Source organism: Lissotriton vulgaris, chromosome 1_1 (assembly GCF_964263255.1).
Source record: "Lissotriton vulgaris chromosome 1_1, aLisVul1.2, whole genome shotgun sequence".
Lineage (NCBI taxonomy): Eukaryota > Metazoa > Chordata > Amphibia > Caudata > Salamandridae > Lissotriton > Lissotriton vulgaris.
In genome coordinates this window covers 864,798,575-864,823,046 of record NC_141685.1, presented here as the reverse complement: position 1 = coordinate 864,823,046, position 24,472 = coordinate 864,798,575, and positions in this window count along the sequence as shown.

The following is a 24,472-nucleotide window of genomic DNA, read 5'->3' as shown; positions in this document are numbered from 1 at the left end:
AGAGCCATGGCACATGCTCAGGAGGATGCAGTTAACTTAGAAGACTTGGAAAAACAACTCAACGTTGAGCAGAGGAAAATATATGACGAAGTTACCAAGCAAATTGATCATGGATTAAGTCATGAGAAGAAAGAGTGCTCATGTACGTCGTTGAAGCCTGTCCGACTGTACGTGAGTGGAGAAGCGGGAACTGGAAAAAGTTTCCTTATTAAAGCAATTTCTTGTTTTTTGCAGGAAAGGACTGAGTCATCGCTGTCTTGTGTTGTTACCGCTCCTACTGGACTGGCAGCACATAACATTAAAGGTATTACTTTGCATCGTCTACTGATGCTGCCAGTGGAGCATGACAACAAATTACAATACCACAAGTTATCTGGGGATGCTTGTTGTGAAGTTTCAAGAGTCTTGAGGAAAATGAAACTTCTTATCATTGATGAAGTAAGCATGGTTTCCAATGTCATGCTTGCCTTTGTGCATTTGAGAATGCAAGAAGTTCTTAAAACTGAGTATGATGTGTTATTTGGTGGCAAACACATCATTGTTTTCAGAGATCTTCTGCAGCTGACACCAGTAAAAGGACAACCTGTGTTCAAAATACTCACGCATGAAGATACCAGGAAGTGCCTAGGGAGCATTGGCAACGTCAATATATGGTTAAACTTCAATTATGCTGAACTGCATGAAAATATGCGTCAGGCAAAGGATGAAGATTACAAGAATATTCTACAAGATATTAGAATTGGAAAAGTGACCGAGCATGGGAAAGAAGCTTTAAATGCACGATTACTGTCAAATTTATATCCAGATCAAGACGTTGTGCCTGAGAATATTTTTCAGAAAATTACTGAGAAGAAATACGGAATATGTTTGATGCCAACTCTTACAGAATGTGCCATCTTCAACAACAAAATGTTGAATTTAGAAAAGCAAGAGATTGTGAAACTTGAAGCTATTGACAGAATAGAGCATATGGGATCAACAATTATTTTGTCTGAGAATTTGAAATCAAAATTGGATTCATTAGAGAAGACTATATCTAAAACAGCGGGTTTTGAAAAGACTTTGAATGTGTGTTTAAATTGCCGAATCATTTTGAGAAGGAATTTACATGTTGAAAGAGGTCTGGTAAATGGATCAATGGGTAATGTTGTTGATTTTGAGAAATACAGAAGTAGAGATGGAATTGAATTTTTAAAAATTAAATTTGATGGCATTGAGGAAGTACAGATAATTGCTCGTTGTTCTGCTAGGTTTCTGCTTGTTAAAGACTTATATGTTCGCCGTAAGCAGTTTCCTGTTTGCTTGGCATATGCGGTGACAATCCATAAATCGCAAGGTTTAAGTGTAGACAGTGCATTGGTGAATATTGGCAGTTCTGTGTTCAAGGAGGGTATGGCATATGTGGCATTGTCACGAGTTAGAACTTTATCGGGATTGTACTTGATTGATTGTGATGTCACAAACATTTGTGCGGATCTAGATTGTGTTAAGGAATACAATAGGTTAAGAAGAGAGTATGCGCCACATTTGCCTCAATATCCTTTGTTTGAGAAACGTGTGGTAGGCCAGAAACGAAGAAATATTAGTAATAGTAGGGAGGTTGTAGGAAAAAGCCCAAAAGTCGATGAACCGAAAATTGTAAGCAGAAAGAAAACGGACTCTGTTGAAGATGTTGTCGGTTTTCAATTTGAAAACAGTTTTGGTGTCAACTGCTATGCAAATGTAGTGGTTAATGTTCTATTTTCACTAGAGACTTTAAAAGAACAGATTGTGATCAATTCAGAACAAAGTTTATGCTGTTTGTTGAATTCTGTGTTAGAGAAATGTAGCACTGATCGAACAAAAGTAGAAAGTGTGTCTGAAGTTCGTTATCTGTTAGACGAATGTTCAGGTCAAACAGACTTCTCTGAAAATAATCAGCAGGATTGTCAGGAGTTTTTAATGTATATGCTTGATGTATTGCAAGATGAGGGTGTAGATGTAGATCACCTGTTTGGGGTTTCTTATCAATGGCAGCATGATTGCGAGAACTGTAGGGTATCAAGTACATCTAGTGTAGACTCAGAAAGATTTATATATTTAACTTTGCCAGACAGTAAATCAGTGTCCTTTAATAAGCTAGTAAAAGCAGCTGATCACAACATGGAGTGTAGCCAATGTAAATCTGAAATGATGTCAACATTATTTATACGAAGATATGGCCAGTATGTCATTTTAATGTTCCAACGATGTAGGCCAGATGGAACAAAATTGACAACTTTAATTAAAAATTTTGTTGCTTCGCAGTTGTCAATATCAGGAAGGACTTTTATAACTGTAGCAATAATCTATCATGACGGTCCTTCAACAACATCAGGACATTACACTGCTTATTTGAAGTCTACAAATGGCTGGTCATTCTGCAACGATTCTGTTGTAACTTTCAAAACAAAATTGCCGTATGACCTTAAAAATTCTTACCTGGTGTTTTTAAAACCAACATTTTAGGGAAAGAATCTCGGGATGTGCTCTGAGGAATTTCAAGAGGTTCATGGAGTAGAGGGAATGTAAGTCTGCAATGCTGTCTAGATTATTGGTCCAAACTTTGGATTATAATGTCATTTTAAAAATCCAACTATATAAACCTGATGCAAGTAAGTCTGCTTCATAGTAAGCAGTATCAGTGTCATACGAAATGTAGAACATGAGTGAGGAAGAAGGGGAAGATATTACTAGTCCAGGATTGTGAAAATGATCTTCAACATTTTAATTCTAAAAGTTGCGGAAATGCCAAATGACGGGATTGGCTTACAAGAAATCCAAGAGTTATAAATGGCTCTACCATTATTTGGCCTTGTGAAAACGTGTGGTAGAGAGCGAGAAGTCATTTATTGTATGTAACATATTTCTCAAAACGATGGAGGTTTTCTTTCAGAAAGTGGCGGGCTGAAAGTAATAACAGCACAACAGAGTGTAAGCTGTTCATAGGACATCCTTCGACGTCATGGAAAGTAAGTTAACTTTAAGGAGTTCCGAATTCTGATTTGTTATGTTGTATGGTTTTTTTAAACAAAATCATTTTGATTGTGTTTTTTTTTCCCCGCTGTTATATGATGAATACCTTCAAGTCACTGTTTTTAGTGAAATTTGATACATTCTGAGAACAGCAAAAAGAAACCATTTAACATGTATAATTAATTCTATACAGTTTGCATTTATGATGTACATTTAGAACTGTGTAGGAGGCATGGAGAAGGAGAGGCTTCTGTAAGTGTCAAAGTTGTTGCATACAGTGCTCACATTCTACGTAGTCTTTCACACCCGCGCGGAGATACACCTTCGGGTGTGATGCCGGCGCGTAACAAGCCCATAAATAAATAAATAAATAAAAATAAATATTATAGACTACATTCTCACAATGAGATACTTAAGCAAAGGAAACACAGGTGATATGATTGTGGAATTAGCAAAACAAATTGCACATTTTTCAATTATATTACCTGTGTTTCCAAACATTACACATCACAATTTGTAGATGAGGTTTAGGCCTGTTCCAGGAGACAGAGGAGGTCTGACATTTGTTCAAGAGTGCAGTGGATATGATTTACTTCATTGGTAGGCCTTCACATGTATTTTCTCCTCTGTATTCTTCAACAAGCGTAAATTTGATATGCAACCCTGAGTAGGCCTCACCTTAATCAAACTTTTGGAGAGGCCACACCTTATCGTCATCCTGAATAAATCATTTAACATGTTAGGGACAGATTTATGATAGGTGTATGCCTCTTTTGCGCCACTGTGCGTCACTTTTGTGACGCAGTGGCAGTGGAAAAGATTTGCTATAAGGCGACAAAATTACAAATTGATGCATCTAGGCAGATGTGTCATGCTGTAAAAAAACCGTGCCACATGAAACCGATGCAGCAGTGATGCAAAAGATGCACCATGTTGCAAGATAGGACTCACTTCATCTGCATCAAGATACTGTTAGTTTAAAATGTATATTTTTAGGACTGTGTAGGGGCATGGAGAAGCAGAGGCTTCTGTAAGTGTTAAAGTTGTTGAAAAACTGTTTGTCATTCAATCTTTTCCCTTGTATTTTCTAATTTTTAAAAACATGTTTTAATATTTTTCAAATGTTTGTTCTCTCTTTCACAGATTGAAAGTATAAAAATAACAAATGACCAACTTAAAGACAATTATAAGGTAAATGGTTTGTACTCTTTTCGTTATATTTTTATCACATTTAACTTATATTAGTTCCACTGCTTCATTTCTTTAACCCTTACTTTCCTGCCTTTGCTACTTCCCTCATTCCTTTCTCTATTACTTAATTACTCTACTCGTTCCACTATTTTTCTCAGTCTCTCTCTTCTCATACTTCTTCACTCTTATTCACTCACTCTGTCTCTATTACTGTCACTGTTTCTGACTGATCACATTTTTTAAAAAAAAAAAAGAATACAGTAAGTATAAGGGAAGGAAACAGACAGTTATGTTAAAAGAAAGACAGCTATAGGGAGTAAACTAGGGATACTGTTACCCGCAATCCACTGCTGATGATGTCACTGACCATGTCATGAATGATGTAATAAGTGGACATGACTTACTTCATTGGTAGGCCTTCACATGTATTATCTCCTCTGTATTCTTCAACAAGCGTAAAATTGATCTGCAACCCTGAGTAGGCCTCACCTTAAACAAACCTCTGGAGAGACCACACCTTATCGTCATCCTGAATTAATTATTTAAAATGTTAGGGACAGATTTATGATATGTGTATGCCTCTTTTGCGCCACTGTGCGTCAGTTTTGTGACGCAGTGGCGGTGCAAAAGATTTGCTATGAGGAGTCAAAATTACAAATTGATGCATCTAGGCAAATGTGTCATGCTGTTTTAAAACCGTGCCACATGAAACCGATGCAGCAGTGATGAAAAAGATGCACCATGTTGCAAGACAGGCCTCACTTGGGGCCATATGTATCAAGCTAATTAGAATGCTTTGGCGACATATTTCTGCCGATAAAAGCTGCAAAACTTTTATTGCCTATGTTGATGATATGGCTCTATGTTATTTACATTTCTTTGCTGTTTCAATTAATCTTTTTCTGTTATTTTTTGTTTTCTGTTTTTTATTTTTTCTCTCTGTTATTCCACATGTTTTAATCTTATTTTGAACATTCACTCACATTCTCCAAGAAACTCTTCTTTGTTATTGTTCTACTCTCTTTTTTTTCTTTCACTTCCTTATCTATTTTGTTTTTCACAATTATACCCTCTTCCATCTTTTCTTCGGTAAATAGATCTATTAAACAGTATCTCTGGTTTACTCCCTATAGCTGTCTTTCTTTTAACATTACTCTCTGTTTACTTCCCTTGTACTTACTCTTCTTTTTTTTTTTTTTAAATGTTTTGGTTCGCTCCCAGTTCGCGAACCGGGCAGCGAACGGGGAAGCGAACCAAAAGAAATAGAGCTTGCCAGAGTGCTAAACATTCTAGCAATTTTATTTGAAAGGGGAGGTAGTTCTGAAAAGAACTTTTTTTTATGTTTTTGTTGTTTTATATTGTCTTTTATTTTTCTGAACATTTTTTGTTTTTTTTGTATTTTTTGAACAGTTTTATGTATTTTTTTTGTTTTTGATGGAGGGGAAACAACAAAAAACAGGCATTGAAAAGGGCTCAACAGGAGCAAAAAAAAAATTACTGTCTGGGGCGGTTAGGGCAATTATGATTTTCATAAGCAACGTTAATTAACGATATGCTCATGTTACCACATGAAAGCAATGCACCGCAATACAAACAGGTAAATTTGATATGTACAAAGTTCTCCTGAATGTTTGGCACGGTTTCCCATGCCTCTGCTCCTGCCAACGATATTTGTGAATTTGACCTGGCCACAGGAGTTGTTGTTGGATTATCCTGCAGGTCACGCATCTCTGCCCGGCTGTAGTTCAATAGATGCCACCTGCTCATGTGCCGATGCATGGTATAGTTCCCAAAGCTATACTTTTTATCAGTGCCTCTTGATAACTTGTCTTTACAAATGAGGCAGGTGACATACTTAGCATTTACTTTCTTCTGCCCTCAAGGGAGTGAAAAAAACTGCCAAATGAAACTGGCTTTCCGATGGGAAACCCGGGGCACCTCTTGTAAGAACTGTGGTCCTTCTGTCTCCTCTTCCTCTAGTTCATCCTCTTCCTCCTCTGTGTTGGTGATGAACTGGGGAGGTGGTCCTCTCTTCCCATGAGGAGGTGAAGGTGGTGGTGGGGGTGCACCAGCTGAAGCAACTACTGAAGCCATTGCTCAACTATGAAAAAAGGTCTTCCTCTCACAAAGATGAAAGTCAGAGTGAGGAAAGAAGGAGGGGTTTTCATCATTTGGGAAAAACAATAGTTCTAAACCAATGAAAAGTGTTAATTTTAGATCACATGTCCTAGTCTTACATCATTAGGAAACCAAAAGTGAAATGAACCAATGAAAAGTTTTATAAACAAGTCACATGACCTGTTCCGCTCACGTTACGCGGTGCGCGCCGCGCCCCGGATCGCTTCCGGTTCGCGGTCCGGAGCACTTCCGGGAGCGCTAACGCGCCGCGTCATAAGACGCATTACGCGACAACGTGATACGTCGCGCTTCCGCGACGCGTCACGATGTTGATTTCTAACGCGGCAGTTGCGCAAACGGAACGTTTACCGGTTCGCGGCATCAAGATGAGCTAACGGGAAGCTTCCCGGTTCGCGAACCGGGAGCGAAGAAAAAAAAATAATAAAAAAAAAAAATATTAATAAACATATTAAATATATTTTTGGATTTAAAGAAGAATACATTTTACAGCTACAGATATTAGCTTTTAAAAAACCAATGAAATTCACTGAAAAAACCATAGGTTATAGACCATATATAGTTAGGAATTAGCATTTACAAAACCTTGAAAATTCACTGAAAAAACCATAGGTTATAGACCATATATAGTTAGGGATTAGCATTTACAAAACCTTATTTTACTCGCACAAAACCATTGAAATTCCCATATATAGTTAGTTGCACTAACTATATATCGCGCACCCGCAATCCACTGCTGATGATGTCACATATTACATCATTCATGACATGGTCAGTGACATCACTGATGACATCACTGATGACATCTCAAATGACATCACTGATGACATCACTGATGACAACACCCAGTGACTGTATGTTTCTGTAAAGTTAAAATATGTCTTACATATTGAAGAATGAGTGGATGTATAAGTGTCTGGATGAAGGATTTAGTAGGTGCATGACTGACTGTATGAGTGAGTGATTAAATGTGTCTCACTGAGTGCATGGGTTAGTGACTAAACTGTCTTAATTTGTGCATCATTATGTCTGTTGTTCTGTAAACTGCTGCATGTGTTGATCAGTAGCTTTATGAGTAACTATATGGGTTATTGATTGGTTGTCCAAGTATTTGTATGGGAGACTGAGTGTGTGTGTGGGTGGCTGGGAGGTGTATGACTCTGTGCATAGATGTGTGAGCAGTTGATTCACTAGATGTATGGGTTCAAAAGTGCATGGGGAAACAGCTGGATGGGCGGTTGACTGTGTGCATGAGTTTATTGGTGAGTGAATGGATATCTCAGTGCTACATGTCAAAGTAAGTACATATGTAAAACACAGTACATGTGAGAGTGGACATATATAAAAATCTGTGCATAAGAGCCAGTGATTGTGTGAGTGGCTGTATGGATCATTGTAAACTTGTATCAGGGATTGTATAAGAGAGTAAATATGTGTTAGTATATGTTTGAATAAGTAAGGTGTGTATAACTGTATAGTTGAGGAAATGGAGGTGTGATTGATTCTTTGCATGACTGACTAGGTTTGTGAGTAACTCCATGGATGAGTGACAGTCTGTGAGTGTCTGTTTACACTGATTGTATCTAAGGTTATATTAGAGTCTGAAGAGGTTCATCGTATTATCACATGAATGATATCATCAGTGATGTGATCAGTAATGTCAAATGAGATGTCATCAGTGATGTCATCAGTGATGTCATTTGAGATGTCATCAGTGATGTCATTTGAGATGTCATCAGTGATGTCATCAGTGATGTCACTGACCATGTCATGAATGATGTAATATGTGACATCATCAGCAGTGGATTGCGGGTGCGCGATATATAGTTAGTGCAACTAACTATATATGGGAATTTCAATGGTTTTGTGCGAGTAAAATAAGGTTTTGTAAATGCTAATCCCTAACTATATATGGTCTATAACCTATGGTTTTTTCAGTGAATATATATATATATGTCTTAATACTACCAGTCCTGATAGCCCGGTTCAGACAACTGATACTCCCAGGTTGATCACTACATTTAATAGAGAGGAACGTCAGATCAGGTCTATTATAAACAAACATTGGCCTGTGGTACTGACAGATAACATCTTACAGAATAGGATAGCTGCTAAACCCGTGATCACTTTTAGAAGAAGCAGCACCATGGGCACTAGATTGGATAGAGTATCCCCTGAAATTAAGAAAGTCACTACCTGGATGCCTACTAAGAAAGGCTTCACCAAATGCACTACGTGCAGAGCGTGCAATTTTGGATGCAACATGACCTCATATCATACTTCTTTCAAAACTACTTCCAACCCGATAAGAGGCAATTACAATTGCAAGACTGAATATGCTGTATATGTCCTGACGTGCACCTGGGGACTACGCTACGTGGGTAGCACGAAGCTACAGGTGCACGTCAGGATTTTGCAGCATATTAGGGCCATCCTGCACAGCGATGCAACATATCCTGTTGCCAGACATTTTAAGAAAGTGCATGCCAATAACATCAACTGCCTTTCTTACTATGTAATAGATGCTGTTAACAGAAAGAGGAGAGGGGGCAACAGAGAACGCCAACTCCGGCAATTAGAGACCAAGTATATCTTGGACTTAGATTGCAAATGGCCCAATGGGTTGAACACGACGGAAGACATGCAGAGTTTTCTGTAGTGCTAGCTAGATACAGCATGGTCTTAACACGTTGGTTCAAACATTTCAGTCTTGTAAATATATGAACTTGTCCTTGTAAATACAATATGTATATAGTATGTACATATATAACTTTCCCTCACTAAGAATTTCTCATTCTCATAAACAATGAAATTTAAATAATTGTTTTTTACATTCAAATGTTTTTGGGATTTTTAAGATATTACTAATACCTGTATTATCCAGGAATTAATCAATATTTATTCTTGTGGTTAACGGTAAATTAGACCCTACAATTACATTTGATTATTTTGAGAAATTTACACCACTTTTGCACTAGCACTTTACTATTTTGTATGGGATGCACTTCTAAGCACTTTTTTGAAACCTCTCCATTACTATAGACTATGCAATGTGTACAAACTAAAGAAACTGTTCTATAGTTGTATTAACATCTGATAACTAATTATCCTTTACAGGGTATTTTGATAAGACGGAAATAACCGGTTATTTATTTCCCCTGTATCACTGCTTTTAAATATGGCGATTGAAAAGGGATTTTGCCTTTTGGTAAAAAGATATTTTAAATAAACATGAACTGTATTTATTATTTTATAAGTTCAGTGGCACATTTAAACAAATGAAATCCAAGTTACATATTACTTGTATAAATATGTTAAATGTGCCAAATGAAATATGCCTCTTTATCAGCGGTAATATGGATATAATAGAAGAAAGCTATAATACACAGTATTTTTTCTATGTTTCTACACATGTGGTCTGTGATGCAAACAGTGGGAGGGGCGCTTTTTGCACTTTAAATTGAAATCATGGTGTATTCAAACTGTGACACGTGATCAAGGGCTTAAGGGCTTGAAACGCGTTGTGTTGGGTCACTGAATAAAAATACTGCCCACTTGTAAACTCCGGAGGTCTGTGTCTCTTTCCTCGCCTGACTGCCGCTGGGAGAATTCAGGAAGTGGTTTGAGCGTTTCCAGATATATATATATATATATATATATGTATATATTACCTACTGGCTATCGCCAGTAGGTATATATAGTTAGGATTTTTTCCCTATGGGATTTTTGAAAATTCTATGTCTAATAACGTTGGCGTTTGTGGACGGAATCGGCTGAAATTTTCAGGAAAATGGCACATTTTGTTTCTGAGCAGCCCCTGAAAATTTGGTGGGGTTTCGTCAAGGGGGGGCCGAGAAAAAAGGGGGGTCCCAAAACGCGTTTTTCCCATTCATTTTTCCATAGGGCGGTTGGACTCACTTTTCGCTCGAACGGCTGAATGGATTTGCACGAAACTTGGCAAAATTGTAGGGACTGTTAGCCCGATGTGCCTTTGCTAGGTCTCAATATATGTGCTCCAGTAGTTTTTGAGAAATTAACGTTCAAAACAAGATATATATCTGTAACAGCGCTCCGGGCAGCGATCCGGTCCGCTTACTTTTCGCGAAACGGAACTTTGCGCGCAGAAAGCTGATTGGCTCTCCGGTGTCTGTCAACATTCTAAACAGTCCGGAGCGGCCGCCATCTTATCTCTCGGTAGGATCGAGAGAGAAGAAGAGGTGAAAAACGAAGGGGGAATTTAATGAAAGGGGGCAAGGTATACCCCTCTTGACCACATAGGATTGTTGTTGGGGTTATTAAAGGGTCCCGTGGGGAAAATAAAAAAAAAATTATTTTTCACGGTAGAAGCGCTTCACGGGCCGCGAACTGGGCCGCAAACTGGTAGCGAAACGGGAATTCGCCATTTTGTGCTTCGTTTTAATTGTTTAGAGACAAAAATTATCGCCGCACATCGGCCACAATGCATGAATATCGCTGAAAAGTCAGCGATATTCATGCATTATCCAGCAAATGCTCTTAGCCATGTTATCCACCTTCCATTGGATAACATGGCTAAAAACTGCTCTGTGCGTGAGCTTTTTTTTTTTTTTTTTGCTGCGTGACGTTTGTTAACGTTCGATTCGATGGAAATCAGGAAGTGTTGACCACCATTTTGTCACTGCGAGTAAATATTTTGTTATAAATGAATCCTTATTGATAAACATTGTCTGCGCCATCTTGCGTTTTTGTCCAATGCCACAATTTTGTCGTGCACGGCAGCCATTTTAGATGCCTTGACCAGGGCCACTCTCTGCACGCCGCCGATCCTCAGCTTGGCTCCCCACCCTCGCAAGCATCTCCCCCACGCACTGGTCACCCCCGCTGTTTCTCTCATGCATGGGCCATATACTTCCCCCCATCTGCGCTGCTCTTCTCTGAGAATCACACCCTGTGCCCGCCCGACACCTCCCTTTCACCCTATTCACTACCGCACCCTCTGACACTCCTCTTCCTCTGTGTCCGATTGTCCAGGCCGGACCTAGGCTATCACCTAGCCCTGCGGATGTAGTTTATGGCCCCAGCTGTAGAGTATCCAGACATGCCAACCCTTCCGATTCAGGCGTGAGACTACTGATTTCAGTGCTAGTCTCCCGCCTCCCGATTCCTGCAAGCAAAAACCCGGGGGCATATTACCAACAACTAGCGATAATTTTTGTCTCTAACTTGTTTAGAGACAAAAATTATCGCCGCACATCGGCGAATTTTATCGCACATAAACCTTGCTATTAGCAAGGTTTATCACAAATGCGATAAAAAACGGCCGCAATGCATGAATATCGTTGAAAAGTCAGCGATATTCATGCATTATCCAGCAAATGCTCTTAGCCATGTTATCCACTTCCCATTGGATAACATGGCTAAAACTGCTCAGGGCAGGTGTTAGGTTTTGGAGATATTCGCGCTTAGCGCGAATATCTCCAAAAGTTGGTAATAGGAGATAGCGATGGTTAGGGACTGTTTCCAGTCGCTAAAATCTTGGCACGCCCACTTTGCATGTCATTAGTGATAAATATCACTGATATGCAAAGCGGGGCCCAAGATGGTCGCTATCACCTTTTAGCTGTCACTAACTGGTGTTAGCGACAGCTTGGTAATAGGGAGATAATTTTATCTCTTTTTTTTTTGGCTTTTAAAGCCCAAAAAGCGGAAATAAACCCCCTTGATAATATGCCCCATGATTTCTCGGGGGTTTCAGCTGACAGGGCTTGGTATTGTGTTACGTGCTAATTCTTCCAGGAAACGTCAGAGGGTCGATGCAGGGGTTCTAGAAGGGGTGATAAACCATTTAATCCTCATGAACAAGCGCATGGTCTTTTAAAGATTTGTGAAGTACTCGGGGCGGCGGTGTGTGTGTGCCCTCTTTCAGGAGCGGGCGGGGGGGGCACTGCCAGCAACTTGCCAGGCCAGGCAGTGTTCAACACGTGCATCACCCTTTCTCTGCCTGCCATTGCGCTCCATGCTTCGGAAAGGTAAGAAAAAGAACGTGCATTTGAGTTTGAAATGTCCGATCTTGTAGCAGTACACTTGCAAAGCCCACACATGACAATAACCCGATTCAAGGCCCCATTCACCCGATTTTTTAAACATATATAGCACTCCAACAAAGTTAGATTTTAAAACTTTATTAACATTTAACTATAATGAACGGAACAAAAACTGTAAAAACATTTAACATTTTTCACCCAAAAAAGCAACAATGGTCAGAAGCTGTCTTTTGTGCGAATAGTCCCAAGGCAGCACAACGTGCAGAGTTCTGAACGGCACCCAGGTGATGTCGCCTGGGTGCCACACTGGTTTTGGGATCCTACAATGCTGCTCCGAAAATTGGCGTGGGGCGTCCCGGGTGGGGCGGGGTGAGGCCTCGTCAGTAGCGGTCTGTTGTGCGAATAGTCCCAAGGCAGCAGAACGCGCTGAGATGTTGATGGCACCCAGGTGATGTCCAGTAAACTGCCGCACTGGTTTTGGTATCCTACAATGCTGCTCCGAAAATTTGCGTGCGGCGGCCCGGGGGGGGGGGGGGGGCGTGGGGGAGGCGGCGTGAACGGGCCTCCCCAGGTGGCGGCCATCCAGCTGAGTTGCGCCCGCTCTTGCGGCTACAGCGTCTCGCTCACCATGTTGTTGAGTTGCTCCCACTCTTGCAGTGCAGCGATAGGCGCCTGCCACATGACTCTTAAAATGGCGGACGGCTCTTCGGTTTTGGGCCTGGTGCACTGAAATGGCCCTGGGACACCTTGGAACTCGGACGCTTGCCTGCTAGGGCTTGGGCTCCATTCTCGAAAAGCGTCCCCTCAGCCGTGAAGATTCTACAAAAGTCTTGGGGGCCCCCGACTCCCGCAGGCTTCCGGTGGAGAGCGGCTGCCATGATTGCTCGCGGAATGACCACGACGGAGCCACGAGATGGTGGTGCTCTCATGCTGACGCCAGCTTCAGTCTGAATGATCCAGAAACAAGGTGGGGCTTTCATCGTTTGGGAAAAAAAAATGTTCTAAACCAATGAAAAGTGTTATTTTTAGGTCATATGACCAAGCCTTCCATCTTTAGGAAACCAAAAGTAAAATGATCCAATGAAAAGTTTTATAAACAAGTCACATGACCTGTTATGCGGCATAGGGCTACAAAAAGCGTAGAAAATCCGTTGGCACGTGAGGCGGCGTCAGTAGCGGACCGATGTGCGAATAGGCCGAAGGCAGCACAACGCGTCGAGATCCGGATGGCACCGAGGTGGTGTCCAGCAAATTGCCGCACTGGTGTGGCCATCCTACAATGCTGCGCCGAAAGACGGCGTGTCCAGCTGAGTTGCGGTCACTCTTGCGGTACAGTGACTCGAACGCCCCGAGATCCGGATGGCACCGAGGTGGTGTCCAGCAAATTGCCGCACTGGTGTGGCCATCCTACAATGCTGCGCCGAAAGACGGCGTGTCCAGCTGAGTTCCGGTCACTCTTGCGGTACAGTGAGTCGAACGCGCCGAGATCCGGATGGCACCGAGGTTGTGTCCAGCAAGTTGCCGCACTGGTGTGGCCATCCTACAATGCTGTGCCAAAAGTCGGCGTGGGGTGCCCCGTTGGCTTATGAGGTGATGTCAGTAGTGGACCGATGTGTGAATAGGTCGGAACCAGCACAAGGCGCCAAGATCCGATTGGCAAGTCCTGGATGTTGAGTGCCATAGTTGAGAGTTCTGAGCAGTGCTTGTAAGACTATCTGAAGCTTATTTGCACCTGCTGCAGCTTCACTGTTGCCCAAGGTGGTGTCCAGCAAATTGCTGCACTGGTGTGGCCATCCTACAATGCTGCGCCGAAAGACGGCGTGTCCAGCTGAGTTCCGGTCACTCTTGCGGTACAGTGACTCGAACGCTCCGAGATCCGGATGGCACCGAGGTGGTGTCCAGCAAGTTGCCGCACTGGTGTGGCCATCCTACAATGCTGCGCCGAAAGTCAGTGTGGGGTGCCCCGTTGGCTTATGAGGTGATGTCAGTAGTGGACCGATGTGTGAATAGGTCGGAACCAGCACAAGGCGCCCTGCACTGTTGAGCTTTTTTCAATGCCTGTTTTTTGTTGTTTCCCCTCCATCAAAAACAAAAAAAAAATATAAAACTGTGCAAAAATACAAAAAAATGTTTAGATAAGCAGTGCTTGTAAGACTGTCTGAAGCTCTTTTGCACCTGCTGCAGCTTCACTATTGCCCTGGTGTGGACAAAGATCGCCCATGACTTAGGCTGATTGAGAGTTTGTAGAAAAATGGCTTCAGATTTTCCACATATTACTCTTCAACATTCTTCCTAAATGTAACAATGTGAGACTCACTAGGAGAACGGCTGTTTATCTTTCCTTTCAAAATGCTGCCAACAATATTTTCTGAATGGAAGACACCATCTTGTAGCATAAAGGGCCGAAAGGGGTTCTGGTCTGGCCGATTGTTGGTGGAGACATTTTGACTATATCTTGGACCTGCCCGGCCTCGCCCAAAATGGCGCCGGTATAAATGGGACTCGTAACTCCTTGCCCGCAAATGTATATCTAGAAAATTTTATTGTAAGTGGCCCTGTCTTATTTTAATTACAAAATGTACGTCCACCGATTCCGCAACTGTTAGACACCTTAGTTCTTGCAACCTAATGGCCCGCTCGTTACGTTCCTCTACAGTGTAAATGTCTCCTCATCATATACGATTTCAGTTTGCTCCGTGGCCGGCCCAGGTGGTTATAGGCCCGTATTTGTATACTGACATTTTCACAATAAAGGTTTTTAAAACAAAACACGGTAGTAGTATTTACATTGGTAAAGTTTTTACTTTTAGTCACTGTTTTCGAATCAGTAAAAGGCAAGTGAAATAAAGCAGTCCAATTACATGACGGATAAAAGGTATAATATGTAGGAACGTAGTAAAGATAAATGGTCAAGGGCAGTTGTGTTTTCCACTCCTGCAACATAAAGTGATCGATAAGAATCTGATAATCAGGCGTATCGGCGACTAAGACAGCAGGCCGAGTCTCTTTTACTCAACGGCTCCGTCATGGAACGAAGAAACGCCCTTTTTCTCGAAAAAGGAATATATTTTACTTGCAGGACAGTTGTAAATTTTCCGGGAAAGTACATTAGCCTGGAATATTATAACATATATGTTTTAAAAAAAATAATGTTCGAAAACAATAAAAAGCGTAATTTTTAGGTCATATGACCAAGCTTTTCATCATTAAAATAACAAAAGTAAAATGAACCAATGAAAAGTTTTATTAACAAGTCACATGACCTGTTATGCTTACGTTACGTGCTGCGCGCCGCGCCCCGGATCACTTCCGGGTGCGCTAACGCGGCGTGTCATATAACGCATTACGCGACAACGTAGGTCAAGAATATAGTCAAAATGTCTCCACCAACCAGCGTTCGGAACACAACCCCTTTCAGCAGTCCAAAAAGTTCTGTTAAATGACAACAGAGGGGACAGGCAACAAGAACCATCAGTCAAAGAGGGGAGGGCAAGTTCTTCTCTTCCGGGTCATGTTGGGGCGCTACCGGAACTGATCGAATTGGTAGTCTACAGTGTTTCTGGATGTTTCAGACTAAAGCTGGCGTCAGCATGAGAGCACTACCATCTCGTAGCTCCGTCGTGGCCATTCCACGAGCAGACATGGCAGCCGCTCCCCACCAGAAGCCTGCGGGAGTCGGGGGCCCCCAAGACTTTTGTAGAATCTTCACGGCTGAGGGGACGCTTTCGAGAATGGGACCCAAGCCCTATCAGGGAAGCGTCCAAGTTCCAAGGTGTCCCAGGGCCATTTTAGTGGACCAGGCCCAAAACCGAAGAGCCGGCCGCCATTTTGAGAGTCCTGTGGCAGCCGCCTATCGCTGCACCGCAAGAGCGGGAACAACTTAACTACATGGTGAGCGAGAAGCTGTAGTCGCAAGAGCGGGCGGTAAACAGCTGAATGGCGGAAGAGGCACAGTGTAGCAAAAGCGGGCGGAATGGCAACTAAAACGGTAAAGGGGTGCCCCACTACAGCGTGTCTTCAGGTCAAACGGATTGTGGGACAAAGTCCAGAATAGAAGAGTCATCAAAAGGCAAAAAGTTCCGCCGGACCCCGGGAGCCGGCCGCCTATGTCGGGGGCGATCTCAGGCTACACCAGTGCGATAAGACTTGGGGAGGGGGTCGGAGCCAAGCGTCTTCTCCGAGTCCGTGCCATCACACCGCCCCTCGGGGGCCTCCGTCAAGCGGTTTAGGGAGGTACCATATAACATTGTTTTCAAATGCAGTCAGGTCCACAAACGACCCTCACTTACTTTGAGAATAGTGAAGCTGCAGTAGGTGGAAATAAGCTTCAGACAGTCTTACAAGCACTGCTTTTGTAAACATTTTTTGATTTTTTTGTATTTTTGCACAGTTTTATATTTTTTTTTTGTTTTTGATGGAGGGGAAACAACAAAGCACAGGCATTGAAAAAGGCTCAAACTCAGAACTCTGAACTATGGCACCCAACATCCAGGACTTTCCATCCGGATCTTGGCGCCTTGTGCTGCTTCCGACCTATTCACACATCGGTCCACTACTGACATCATCTTATAAACCAACGTTATGTAAATAGTTATTTAATAAAATGTTTTACCCTGTTTCTTTGCTGGTGTGTTGTCTATATTTTTAATATTTGCATAGGGTTTGTCGTTATTTTGGGCGGGGTGGGTGACGGAGCCGAGCTGTCTTGCAGCCCACATGGTGTGGAGCTCAGTTCATCTCACTATTTTCGTATTTCTCATGAAGGGTTGTTTATAATATTTCTATTTTAGCGAGGTCAAAAAGAGATCCAATTAGTGGCCTACTGATTTTGCTCGATTACTTTTATTTTTTTACACGATTTTTCACGATCTGCAAGGACTAAACAGAGTATTGCGACTTTGTGCTTGTTTGTAAATAGAGAATGAACCACAGAGAATCAATTGTAAAACAGTAAATGCTTGGATAATAATCAATCAAATGGAGAGACAAGCAGGCAGGACGGATTACAACGGGGGTAAAGGCCTGCGTTAACTACTCTTCACTATCTGCAAAGAGAGAGTACTACTAAGAGAAAAGAGGGGAGGGGGCAGCGTTCAAAGCACATCAGCGTGCATAAATACGAAAATGTTTTTATCTATCACGTACTTGACATTTTAAAGCTTTTCATATTTGCTATTAAAAAAACAATGAAATTCACAGAAAAAACCATAGGTTATAGTGGATATATAGTTAGGAATTTGCATTTACAAAACCTTGAAAATTCAATGAAAAAACCATTGGTTTTAGGCCATATATAGTTAGGGATTTGCATTTACAAAACCTTATTTTACTCGCATAAAACCATTGAAATTCCATATATAGTTATAAGCGCTAACTATATATCGCGCACCCGCAATCCACTGCTGATGATGTCACATATTACATCATTCATGACATGGTTAGTGACATCACTGATGACATCACTGATGACATCTCAAATGACATCACTGATGACATCACTGAAAACATCTCATTTGACATGACTGATAACATCACTGATGATATCATTCATGTGATAATACCATGAACCTCTTCAGACTCTAATATAACCTTAGATACAATCAGTGTAAACAGACAGTCACAGACTGTCACTCATCCATGGAGTTACTCACACACCTAGTCAGTTATGCCAAAAATCAATCACACCTCCATTTTCTCAACTATACAGTTATACACACCTTACTTATTCAAACATATACTAACACATATTTACTTTACTCTCTTATACAATCTCTGATACATGTTCACAATGATCCATACAGCCACTCACACATTCACTGGCTCTTATGCACAGTTATTTATAGATGTCAACTCTCACATGTACTGTGTTTTACATATGTACTTAATTTGACATGTAGCACTGAGATATCCATTCACTCACTAATACACTCATGCACAGTCAACCGCCCATACAGCTGTTTGCACATGCACTTTTGAATCTATACATATAGTGAATCAACTACTCACACATCTATGTACAGAGTCACACACCTTCCAGCCACCCATACACACACACTCAGTTTCCCATACAAATACTTGGACAACCAATCAACCCATACAGTTACTCATATAGCTACTGATCAACATATGCAGCAGTTTGTAGAACAACAGATATAATGATGCACAAATTAAAACAGTTTAGTCACTAACCCATGCACTCAGTGAGACACATTTAATCACTTACTCAATCAGTCAGTCATGCACCTAGTAAATCCTTCATCCAGACACTTATATATCCACTCATTCTTCAATATGTAAAACATATTTTAACTTTACAGAAACATACAGTCACTGGATGTTGTAATCAGTGATGTCATCAGTGATGTCATTTGAGATGTCATCAGTGATGTCATCAGTGATGTCACTAACCATGTCATGAATGATGTAATATGTGACATCATCAGCAGTGGATTGCGGGTGCGCGATATATAGTTAGCGCTTATAACTATATATGGAATTTCAATGGTTTTATGCGAGTAAAATAAGGTTTTGTAAATGCAAATCCCTAACTATATATGGCCTAAAACCAATGGTTTTTTCATTGAATATATATATGTATATATATATGTATATATATATATGTATATATATATATATAGATATATATAATATATGTATATATATATATATTTAAATATATATATATATATATATATATATATATATATATATATATATAAATTCACTGAAAAAACCATTTACAAAACCTTATTTTACTCACACAAAACCATTGAAATTCCATATATAGTTAGTTGCACTAACTATATATCGCGCACCCGCAATCCACTGCTGATGATGTCACATATTACATCATTCATGACATGGTCAGTGACATCACTGATGACATCACTGATGACATCTCAAATGACATCACTGATGACATCACTGATGACAACATCCAGTGAGTACATATGTAAAACACAGTACATGTGAGAGTTGACATATATAAATAACTGTGCATAAGAGCCAGTGAATGTGTGAGTGGCTGTATGGATCATTGTGAACTTGTATCAGGGATTGTATAAGAGAGTAGATATGTGTTAGTATATGTTTGAATAAGTAAAGTTTGTATAACTGTATAGTTGAGGAAATGGAGGTGTGATTGATTCTTTGCATGACTAACTAGGTGTGTGAGTAACTCCATGGATAAGTGACAGTCTGTGAGTGTCTGTTTACACTGATTGTATCTAAGGTTATATTAGAGTCTGAAGAGGTTCATCGTATTATCACATGAATGATATCATCAGTGATGTGATCAGTAATGTCAAATGAGATGTCATCAGTGATGTCATTTGAGATGTCATCAGTGATGTCATTTGAGATGTCATCAGTGATGTCATCAGTGATGTCACTGACCATGTCATGAATGATGTAATATGTGACATCATCAGCAGTGGATTGCGGGTGCGCGATATATAGTTAGTGCAACTAACTATATATGGAATTTCAATGGTTTTGTGTGAGTAAAATAAGGTTTTGTAAATGCGAATTCCTAACTATATATGGTCTATAACCTATGGTTTTTTCAGTGAATTTTCAAGGTTTTGTAAATGCTAATTCCTAACTATATATGGTCTATAACCTATGGTTTTTTCAGTGAATTTCATTGGTTTTTTAAAAGCTAATATCTGTAGCTGTAAAATGTATTCTTCTTTAAATCTCAAAATATATTTTACATGTTTTTGATACAATTTAAAAAAAAAAATTTTTTTGTTTTGCTCCCAGTCCGCGAACCGGTCAGCTTCCCGTTAGCTCAATTTAAAGCCGCGACTCGGTCCGCGAACCGGTAAACGTTCCTTTAGCGTAACTGTTACGTTAGAATGATGTTTTGCGTTGTCGCGTAATACGTCATTTGACGCGTCAAGTTAGCGGACCCGGAAGCGGACAGGAAAGCGGCGCAAAGCATGAAACGTAAACACAGCAGGTCATGTGACTCGGTAATAATACTTTTCATTGGTTCATTTCACTTTTGGTTTTCTAATGATGTAATACTAGGTCATGTGATCTAAAATTAACACTTTTCATTGGTTTAGAACTTTTGCTTTTCCCAAATGATGAAAACCCCTCCTTCTTTCCTCACTCTGACTTTCATCTTGGTGAGAGAAAGACCCTTTTTCATAGTTGAGCAATGGCTTCAGTAGTTGCTTCAGCTGGTGGACCCCCACCACCACCTCTACCTCCTCATGGGAAGAGAGGACCACCTGCTAAAGTAATCTTACAAGAAGAGGCAGATCAGGAAGAGGAGGATGAGCAGGAAGAGCCAGAGTTTTTGCCAGAGGAGCCCAGGAGGTATAATCGAAAAGAAAACTACATCTGGCAATTTTTTACATTTCCTGAGGGGCAAAAAAAAGTGAATGCAAGATATGTGTTTTGCCGTATATGCGATGAAAGACTGTCAAGGGGGACTGATAAGAAATATAGCTTTGGTAATTACACTATGCATAGGCATATGAGTAGGTGGCACCCAAACAATTATAGTGCTGCCCAGCTTCGTGATGAACAACAAAATCCCCCTGCAATGGCAAGAAGATCGGTGGTTCAAGAAGTGTCGGGACCAGAGGGGAGGGAGATGGTCCCAAACATTCAAATGAACTTTGGGGAAGTGAAGCAAGTGTGCGTGCGCTGTAACCAAATACTTTGCTACAGAGAAAGTAGCATTACTCTAATTGTGAAAGCTATTACTAATCATGTTTGCCCGAAACGCCCCAAACAATAAATTCTTCTTTTTTCGTTGCTCCTGTTGAGCCCTTTTCATTAATCATTTTTGTTTCCCCCCTCCCCCCAAAAAAACAAAAAAATATCAAAATGTTCAGAAAATACAAAAAAAATATAAAAAATGTTCAGAAAAATAATAAAAAAAATTTAAAACAACAAAAACCCAAAAAAAAGTTATTTTCAGAACTACCTCCCTATTATAAAAAAAATTGGTAGAATTTTTGAAACTCTGCCAACCTCTATTTCTTTTAGTTCGCTCCCAGTTCGCACTCCGGTACGCGAACCGGGAGCGAACCAACATTTTTTTTTTTTAAAAAGAACAGTAAGTATAAGGGAAGGAAACAGACAGTTATGTTACAAGAAAGACAGCTATAGGGAGTAAAGAAAAGATACTGTTACCCGCAATCCACTTCTGATCATGTCACATATTACATCATTCTTGACATGGTCAGTGACATCATCAGCAGTGGATTGCGAGTAACAGTATCTTTTGTTTACTTCCTATAGCTGTCTTTCTTGTAACATAACTGTCTGTTTCCTACCCTTATACTTACTGTTCTTGTTTTAAAAAAAATTTTGAGATCATTCAGAAACAGTAACATTAATAGAGACAGAATGAGTGAATAAGAATGAAGAAGTATGAGAAGAGAGGGACTGAGAAAAATACTGGAAGGAGTAGAATAATTAAGTAATAGAGAAAGGAATGAGGGAAGTAGCAAACGCAGGAAAGTAAGGATTAAAGAAATGAAGCAGTAGAACTAATAGATGTTAAATGTGATAGATTAAATGATTGATTCAGGATGACGATAAGGTGTGTCCTCTCCAAAAGTTTGTTTAATGTGAGGCCTACTCAGGGTTGCATATCAAATTTATGCTTGTTGAAGAATACAGAGGAGATAATACATGTGAAGGCCTACCATTGAAGTAAAACATGTCCACTTCACTCTTGAACAACGGCCAGACCTCTTCTGTGTCCATAGACAGACCTAAACTTCATCTGCACAATGTCATTCGTAAACTTAGTAATGTAATTGAAAAACGTGGAGTTTCTTTTGCTCATTTCACAATCACATCACCTGTGTTGCCTTTGCTTAGGTATCTCATAGTGCAGATGTAGTCCAGCATATGAAACAGAACGCAGAAGTGCAGCAGTGTATGCATTAATACATGTGAAGGCCTACCAATGAAGTAAGTCATGTCCACTTATTACATCATTCATGACATGGTCAGTGACATCATCAGCAGTGGATTGCGGGTAGAAAGAGTAGAAAACATTTACCTTATAATTCTTGTTAACTTTTTCAATTCTTTTTTCATACTTTCAATCTGTAAAAGAGAGAACAAACATTTCAAAAATATTAAAACATGTATTTAAAAATTAGAAAAGACAAGGGAAAAGGTTCAAGAACAAACAGTTTTTCAACAACTTTGACATTTACAGAAGCCTCTGCTTCTCTACGTCCCCTACACAATCCTAAAGATATATATTTTAAACAAACAGTATCTTGATGCTGAAAAACTGAGGCCTATTTTGGAACATGGTGCATCTTTTGCACTGCTGATGTCTCACAATAGTGATGCAATAGCAGCGCAAAAGAGATGTAAAGCCATCATAAAATTGTGTCTAACATTTTAAATGATTGTTTCAGGATGCAAATAAGATGTGTCCTTTCAAGAGGTTTCTTTGAGGTGAGGCCTATTCAGTTTTAAAAAAAAACAGTACCCAGAAGTGCAGCACTGTAAGCATTAACTTTGACACTTACAAAAGCCTCAGTTTCTCCATATCTACCTCACATTTCTAAATGTATATCATAAGTACAAAAAGTAGAACATTAATTATACATGTTAAATGGTTTATTTTTGCTGTTCTCAGAATATATCAAATTTCACTTAAATCAGTGACTTGAAGGTATTCATCATGTAACAGCGGGGAAAAAAAACACAATCAAAATGATTGTGTTTAAAAAACCCATACAACCTAAGAAATCTGAATTCAAAACTCCTTAAAATTAACTTACTTTCCATAACGTCGAAGGATGTCCTATGAACAGCGTACACTCTGTTGTGCTACAAATATTTTCAGCCCGTCACTTTCTGAAAGAAAACCTCCATCGTTTTGAAAAATATGTTACATACAATAAAAGACTTCTCACATTCTACCACATGTTTCCACTTGGCCAAATCATGTTGCAGCGATTCACAACTCTTGTAATTCTTCCAATCAAATCCCGTCATTTTCTATTTTCGCAACTTTCAAAAAGAAAACATTTAAGATTACTTTCACAATCCTGGACTACTAATATCTTACCCTTCTTGCTCACTCATGTTCTACTTTTCCTATGACACTGATACTGCTTACTATGAAGCAGACTTACTTGCATCAGGTTTATATAGTTGGATTTTTAAAATGACATTATAATTAAAAGTTTTGGACCAATAATCTAGATAGCATTGCAGACTTACATTCCCTCTACTTCATGAACCTTTTGCAATTCCTCAGAGGAAATCCCGAGATTCTTTCCTTAAAATTTTGGTTTTAAAAACACCAGGTAAGAATTTTTAAGGTCAAACGGCAATTTTTTTTTGAAAGTTACAATAGAATCGTTGCAGAATGACCAGCCGTTTCGAGACTTTAAATAAGCTGTGTAATGTCCTGATGTTGTTGAAGGACCATCGTGATAGATAATTGCTACAGTTACAAAAGTCCTTCCTGATATTGACAGCTGAGAAGCAACACCATTTTTTATTAAAGTTGACAATTTTGATCCATCAGGCCTACATCGTTGGATCATTAAAATGACATACTGGCCATATCTTCGTATAAATAATGTTGACATCATTTCAGATTTACATTGGCTACACTCCATGTTGTGATCAGCTGCATTTACTAGCTTATTAAAGGAGACTGATTTACTGTCTGGCAAAGTTAAATATATAAATCTTTCTGAGTCTACACTAGTAGTACTTGATACCATACACTTCTCGCAGTCATGCTGCCATTGATAAGAAAGCCCAAACAGGTGATCTACATCTACACCCTCATCTTGCAATACATCAAGCTTTTCATTAAAAACTCCTGACAATCCTGCTGATTATTTTCAGAGAAGTCTGTTTGACCTGAACATTCATCTAAGAGATAACGAACTTCAGACACACTTTCTACTTTTGTCCGATCAGTGCTACATTTCTCTAACACAGAATTCAACAAACAGCATAAACTTTGTTCCGAATTGAACACAATCTGTTCTTTTAAAGTCTCTAGTGAAAAGAGAACATTAACCACTACATTTGCATAGCAGTTGACACCAGAACTGTTTTCAAATTGAAAACCGACAACATCTTCAACAGAATCTGTTTTCTTTCTGCTTACAATT